Source organism: Coregonus clupeaformis, unplaced genomic scaffold (genome assembly GCF_020615455.1).
Source record: "Coregonus clupeaformis isolate EN_2021a unplaced genomic scaffold, ASM2061545v1 scaf0110, whole genome shotgun sequence".
NCBI lineage: Eukaryota > Metazoa > Chordata > Actinopteri > Salmoniformes > Salmonidae > Coregonus > Coregonus clupeaformis.
Window position 1 is genome coordinate 14,147 of NW_025533565.1, and position 8,296 is coordinate 22,442.

The window sequence follows — 8,296 nt, forward strand, 5'->3', positions numbered from 1 at the left end:
GAATTTGTCCAATAGAAACTCTTGTTTTTGTTGCAAAAACATTTTTCGTTTGGAGTAAAGCGGTTTCCGTGGCAAAACAACGCTTTGCAATGGATTCCGACTAGTTAATATACCCCAGCTTTGGTCATGGTGGAATTCAGTGTACAACATCTAAAGTCCACTCATCTCTGTGTCTGTGTCCGAAATGGCACCCTAATCCCTATATAGTGCACTAGTTTTGACAGAAACGCTATAGGCCCTGGTCAAAAGTAGTGTGCAATTCTCTGTAATGCACAAATAAAGCTAGTATTTTCAAAATAAACCAGGTTCATAATTATCCTTAATGTCTATATGTTGGAGTTAAGGCTTTATTTGAAAAGTTTAAAGGGGAACTGCACCCGCTGATTTGGCCTTGTTTTTTGGCTTGCTCCTCAAGAAATGCTGGTGGCCATGACAGAAGCCAAACGTGAGTTGGCTTGGGGGTGTGGTTTGATTTGGACGTGTCTTTGCCACCCATCTGTCAGAACCTGAGAATTCTGAAACATTGCCTACTCTGAAAAACTACAGCAGGCCTCCTTACAGTGGCAGCCTACACACTTCAATGCAAAAGATCAACTGTTCACCTGTTAAATTCTACTGTGTGTTAAAAACTTGAAATTATAATAGCCTATCTAATAGGCCCAATTAAATGAGAGATCATGGCCAGAAAATATGCAATGGTTGTGATATATGTATTATGTTTATAAATGAAATATTGTCTAGGCTACCTGAGAATTTTGACATTACAGTATTCAGACGTAGCCTACAAACATCAATGGAAAAGATAACCTGCCTAAATGACTACCGACCCGTAGCACTCACGTCTGTAGCCATGAAGTGCTTTGAAAGGCTGGTCATGGCTCACATCAACACCATTATCCCAGAAATCCTAGACCCACTCCAATTTGCATACCGCCCCAACAGATCCACAGATGATGCAATCTCTTTTGCACTTCACACTGCCCTTTCCCACCTGGACAAGAGGAACACCTACGTGTGAATGCTGTTCATTGACTACAGCTCAGCGTTCAACACCATAGTGCCCTCAAAGCTCATCACTAAGATAAGGATCCTGGGACTAAACACCTCCCTCTGCAACTGGATCCTGGACTTCCTGACGGGCCGCCCCCAGGTGGTAAGGGTAGGTAACAACACATCTGCCACGCTGATCCTCAACACGGGGGGCCCCTCAGGGTGCATGCTCAGTCACTTCCTGTACTCCCTGTTCACCCATGACTGCACGGCCAGGCACGACTCCAACACCATCATTAAGTTTGCTGATGACACAACGGTGGTAGGCCTGATCACCGACAACGATGAGACAGCCTATAGGGAGGAGGTCCGAGACCTGGCCGTGTGGTGCCAGGATAACATCCTCTCCCTCAACGTGACCAAGACAAAGGAGATGATTGTGGACTACAGGAAAAAAAAGAGGACTGAGCACGCCCCCATTCTCATCGACGGGGCTGTAGTGGAACAGGTTGAGAGCTTCAAGTTCCTTGGTGTCCACATCACCAATGAACTATCATGGTCCAAACACACCACGACAGTCGTGAAGAGGGCACAACAAAGCCTATTCCCCCTCAGGAGAAAAGATTTGGCATGGGTCCTCAGATCCTCAAAAAGTTCTACAGCTGCACCATTACTCCTGAGTGGCACATTGGTCTAAGGCACTGCATAGCAGTGCTAACTGTGCCACTAGAGATCCTGGTTTGAATCCAGGCTCTGTCGCAGCCGGCCGCGACCGGGAGACTCATGGGCGGCGCACAATTGGCCCAGCGTCGTCCAGGGTAGGGGAGGGAATGGCCGGCAGGGATGTAGCTCAGTTGATAGAGCATGGCGTTTGCAACGCCAGGGTTGTGGGTTCGATTCCCACGGGGGACCAGTATAAAAATATATGTATTCACTAACTGTAAGTCGCTCTGGATAAGAGCGTCTGCTAAATGACTAAAATGTAAAATGAGAGCATCCTGACTGATGCATCACCGCCTGGTATGGCAACTGCTCGGCCTCCGACCGCAAGGCACTACAGAGGGTAGTGCGTACGGCCCAGTACATCACTGGGGCCAAGCTTCCTGCCACCCAGGACCTCTATACCAGGCGGTGTCAGAGGAAGGCCCTAAAAATTGTCAAAGACTCCAGCCACCCTACACATAGACTGTTCTCTCTGCTAACGCAAGGCAAGCGGTACCGGAGCGCCAAGTCTAGGTCCAAAAAGCTTCTCAACAGCTTCTACCCCTAAGCCATAAGACTCATGAACAGCTAATCATTGCTACCCGGACTATTTGTACTGTCCCCCCACCCCCCTCTTTTACACTGCTGCTACTCTGTTCATTATTTATGCATAGTCACTTTAACTCTACCCACATGTACATATTACCCTAATTACCTCGACTAGCCGGTGCCCCCGTACATTGACTCTGCACCGGTACCCCACTGTATATAGCCTCCCTGATGTAATTTTAATTTACTGCTGCTCTTTAGTTATTTGCTAAAACATTTTTTACTCAACACTTTTCTTTAAAAAATGCGTTGTTGGTTAAGGGCTTGTAAGTAAGCATTTCACTGTAATGTCTACACCTGTTGTATTCGGCGCATGTGGCAAATAACATTGATTTGAACTGTCTGTCCTACTGTTAAACTGCGCTTCGGATCAGATCGCATAGATCAAAATACTTTAAATACCGGTAGCTTATGTATTTACTATTGTGAAATGATTCCAATTAAATGAGAGATGGGACGAATGGTAGCCTATCCTAACTTGTTGTAGGCCTACAGGCCATTTCACGAGTATGAAACCATCACAGTCAGAAAAGGTGAGGAATTTATTCTGCAATGATCATGGAAGTGAAATAAATAATCAGAATACAAAGATAAAATACATTGATTTTCACTCTTCTCACTAACAGCAAATGATTGCATCTTGTTATTATATTTAGCTACCTGTTTTTTGTTATGAATAAGAGTGTCATCTTATATTCCTCATTTGCACAAGGCTACCATAGGCAACTTTTGCCTTCTTGCATTGCAATACTTCAACCACTAGAAACTGTGCGTACGCATGGTCTAAAGTTTGCGGGAGGATAAGCACATCCACGTCAAGTTCCTTTTTGATAAATGCCAACTTTGTTTTGGGGCATATTATGTGCATACGCAACGTTTATAAATGAAGCCCCAGGTCAGTCTCCATTTAGAGATGTCAGTATCAAGCCTGTTGGTCAGGACTCCATCACATCATCTTGCAAGTCTCCAAGTGCTGGCCCCATGGATGCATCTGTGAACACATCCACAGTCCCTGTTCTAATACCAATGGCAGTTAGGATAGGTGATATATGACAAACATATACAATGTTGAAGTTAGAACAGGTCAGACTAAACATACTTAACTCTGTTCTCCGCATCGACGACCGTTGTTGAGCAGTCAAGAGGTGAGGCTGGAGGTCTTTGCCAGCGCCCCATTGATGGTCATGGCAGTGTAGATCAGCTACTGGCCCCTCATCAAAGAAACTGGTCGGTCACACACAAATACACACACAGAGCACTGATTACATGATCAATTGTGGTTATGATTAGCATGGTGGAACCAACCAGATTGCTTCATTCACCTTTCTATTTCACTTCAGAAATCATATATGTGAAGTGAAATAGAATGGTAAACACAGCGATCAGGCTGGTTCTACCAGGCTAGGTTACGAAGGTGAATTGGGACAAAATTCAAAACTGTGTTGACGTTTGACCTGGTCAAATGTCACCAACTTGATTCAAGTGTCCTCCCTGTTCCATTTATAAATATGAAAAATGTATGCACTCTCACTAACTGTAAGTCGCTCTGGATAAGAGCGTCTGCTAAATGACTAAAATGTAAATGTAAATAAGAATGCTCACAGCGAAGGCTTGTCTGTGTGATGCTGAGGGTCCCCTTGCCTGTCTTCTCTATATTGCATGTTCGGCATTCAAACTGGACATCTGTCGAACAATTGCAGCAGGCAATCCTCATAAACAATGTACTTCCTCATTTTATGAGGTGGTGTTGATTGGGAGGGCCTTTGACAGGGTGATACAATCGACAGCCAAGTGGTAAATTGCATTTTGTTATGATGAAAGGACAAAGCTTTTTGATGCACTTCACAACCAAAATGACTACTTATTGTATCTTGTATCTGCTTGGTAATTAACCTACTAGTTAATTAAACGGGGTATTTTTTATACACCTTTTCACATAACACATATTACTGTTGTTGTTGAAGCCGTCCGTGTCATCAAGACAGTAAATCGGATCAAGCAAATTCTAGGTCGTCACTAGTTACCACAGCCACAGAGTCATAAAGCCTGCCTATTTCGACAATTTCTCTTCTTAAAAGTTGATTTTAACCCTAACCACACTGCTAACCTTATGCCTAACCTTAAATTAAGACCAAAAAGCTTTTTTTTGTTTTCATTAATCTTTACGATAGACAATTTTGACTATGCGGCTGTGGTAACTAGTAGAAACCCTGATTCTCAGCTAGACTGACTGTATCTCCAGATTGGATTAGATTTAGGCCAGTGACGCCGTTAAAGTTTGCTGCTCCTAGTTCACTGTATTAGTCAGACTTAGACATGAGTTAGCTACAACCATAGCTGCATCCATTATTTAGTTTTGCCCTAGACAATACAGAATACACTTGTATGAGCTACAAACTAACTTGCAAATCTGACTTGTAGGCAAATGTTAGCTAGCTAGTTAGCCAGCTAATGCTAGCTAGCCTACCTCGCTAGCATTATCAAATGATAACGTTACATAACAAGCAGTATCTAGACAATACACAAACTTGTATGAGCTACGACCTAACTAAGTTGTAATGAGGTAGCTAGCTAGCTAAGCAAACATTAGCTAAAACGTTAGCTAGCCTGCCTCGCTCTATCAAAAGATAGCTACCTACATAACCAGCAATAACGTTATCTAATGTCTTTAGCTAAGTTATACCAGAGGTCATTATATTCCAGTATCTCTGGTTATTCTCACCACCCCCAGTTGTTGCACACCAAGCTAGCGTTACTGGTGCAGACTTGGGACCGACGAATTCCAAGCACCTAATCCATACTAGGGTCCTTCTGCAGGCCTTGCAAACCATAGAACTTTGGCTGTGGAGGCATGGTCGATCCGTATAGGGCCTGTGATCCTTTGAACGCGTTGGGGGCCATGAAACAACGGAGCCCCATTCATTGAAGGGAAGCGAAGTGGGTGGAGGGGCGATTTGCATGTGGAACTTGGCAAAAGGATGCATGATTTGGTGACATCATTTCTATCCAAACACACTGTTCATTTACTCGTTGTGACGCACTGAGGTTCCAAACTCAGTTTTAGACTAGACTGATTTTATTACCAAAATGATTATATTTACACTTTGTAGTCAACTTTGACACTTGAATAAACGTTTTGGACTCATATTGATGCCACACATGGTTTTTAGGGGCAGTCGCTCTTTAAGGAAATTGCATGAATCTGGACCATTACAGAGTAGGTGGCCAAGTCTCAAAAATGTATTTTCTGTCAATTATATTTCATAGCTTTTAGAAAGGGGTCACAGAGCTTGTTTTTTCCACTCACAGCTTTCCCCCAGTATTAGCTATGAAGATGAAATATTAATGAAGCAATGCAGACCAAATTGGAAAGTCTTGAGTGTTGTTTGTGTGTTCTACAGTCTTGTAAAGATAGTGGGGTGACTGGGATAGGCAATGTACCATCCATATTGTTTTCAGGAAAAGTTATTGTAAAACATGCACCTTACATAGGATCATCTTGAAACTTTCTCTGTAAAGCTGACTTTTATCAAGGTTTTATATATATATATATATATATATATATATATATATATATATTTTTTTTTCACTATCAGTATCCTTTTTCAGCATTATGATTTCCGTGACATCCATAACGGTTGTGGATGTGATGGATATTGATGTATCATACAGTGAGGAAAAAAAAGTATTTGATCCCCTGCTGATTGTGTACGTTTGCCCACTGACAAAGAAATTATCAGTCTATAATTTTAATGGTAGGTTTATTTGAACAGTGAGAGACACAATAAAAATAAAAAAATCCAGAAAAATGCATGTAAAATTTTTTATAAATTGATTTGCATTTTAATGAGGGAAATAAGTATTTTACCCCCTATCAATCAGAAAGATTTCTGGCTCCCAGGTGTCTTTTATACAGGTAACGAGCTGAGATTAGGAGCACACTCTTAAAGGGAGTGCTCCTAATCTCAGTTTGTTACCTGTATAAAAGACACCTGTCCACAGAAGCAATCAATCAATCCGATTCCAAACTCTCCACCATGGCCAAGACCAAAGAGCTCTCCAAGGATGTCAGGGACAAGATTGTAGATTTACACAAGGCTGGAATGGGCTACAAGACCATCGCCAAGCAGCTTGGTGAGAAGGTGACAACAGTTGGTGCGATTATTTGCAAATGGAAGAAACACAAAAGAACTGTCAATCTCGCTCGGCCTGGGGCTCCATGCAAGATCTCACCTCGTGGAGTTGCAATGATCATGAGAACAGTGAGGAATCAGCCCAGAACTACACGGGAGGATCTTGTCAATGATCTCAAGGCAGCTGGGACCATAGGCACCAAGAAAACAATTGGTAACACACTACGCCGTGAAGGACTGAAATCCTGCAGCGCCCGCAAGGTCCCCCTGCTCAAGAAAGCACATATACAGGCCCGTCTAAAGTTTTCCAATGAACATCTGAATGATTCGGAGGAGAACTGGGTGAAAGTGTTGTGGTCAGATGAGAACAAAATCGAGCTCTTTGGCATCCCCACCGTCAAACATGGAGGTGGAAACATTATGCTTTGGGGGTGTTTTTCTGCTAAGGGGACAGGACAACTTCACCGCATCAAAGGGACGATGGCCGGGGCCATGTACCATCAAATCTTGAGTGAGAACCTCCTTCCCTCAGCCAGGGCATTGAAAATGGGTCGTGGATGGGTATTCCAGCATGACAATGACCCAAAACACACGGCCAAGGCAACAAAGGAGTGGCTCAAGAAGAAGCACATTAAGGTCCTGGAGTGGCCTAGCCAGTCTCCAGACTTTAATCCCATAGAAAATCTGTGGAGGGAGCTGAAGGTTCGAGTTGCCAAACGTCAGGCTCCAAACCTTAATGACTTGGAGAAGATCTGCAAAGAGGAGTGGGAGAAAATCCCTCCTGAGATGTGTGCAAACCTGGTGGCCAACTACAAGAAACGTCTGACCTCTGTGATTGCCAACAAGGGTTTTGCAACCAAGTACTAAGTCATGTTTTGCAGAGGGGTCAAATACTTATTTCCCTCATTAAAATGCAAATCAATTTTTGTCATTCTGTTTCTCACTGTTCAAATAAACAGGAAATGTCATCGCCACAGATAGAACAATGAGCCAGATGTTTCACCAGATGACATTTCCACTCACCACCAGATATGGTGATGAAGGGAAGCCCAGTGGCCGGCAGTGGGAGAAGATGGAGCGAGATGGATTTTGGCCGACATTCTGCACATTTTCTAAACGATGAAACATTTGATCTAAATACAGTTCTGTTCCCAAAACTAAAATATGTTACCAACAGAGTGGACTAAGTTTTGCTGGGTTTACCTTTGCCAAAATTTCGAAAATGTACATTGTTTAGAAGGTGTGCAAGGGCAAATTGAGATATTGCACACTCGCACTTCAGAGTAGACATTCCCTATCGGAAATATGCAAATACATGCTAGAATGCACCAATAGGATCTCGCTAGCTCGGGCTTGGCTCTGCCCACCTCCTTGCTTGTTCTGCCCACTATGATTAATTTGCTCCCATTGGAAACGACAGGCAGTGGTCTATCTTGGGTTAGTTAAAAAAATCTTTGACTTTGCTGTATCACATTAGTAGAAAACAAGACTGTTCTCAGGGCAGGTCTGACGATTTTGACTAGCAGAAGTGACTTTTCGTAGCAGGTTAGGGGAATTAACATGGCAGGTTAGGATAATTTATGTGGCAGGTTAGAAGAATTAGGAAAAGGGTTAGGGTTAGCTAAAATGTTCGCGACTCGAACATATCTAGCTACAACCAGACCTGCCCTGAGAACAGTCTTGGTTTCCACTAATGCGATGCTGCTGCAATGGATTCATGGGAGTTTGCGCCTTGAACAACAGAAAAATATGTATGAGTAAGCTGACTATAAATATAATTCTATAGGTTTTGAGTGTCTATTTAAAATCTATACAGATGTTATTAGACAAAGACAACCAGAGCAACACATAGCAGTGTCATG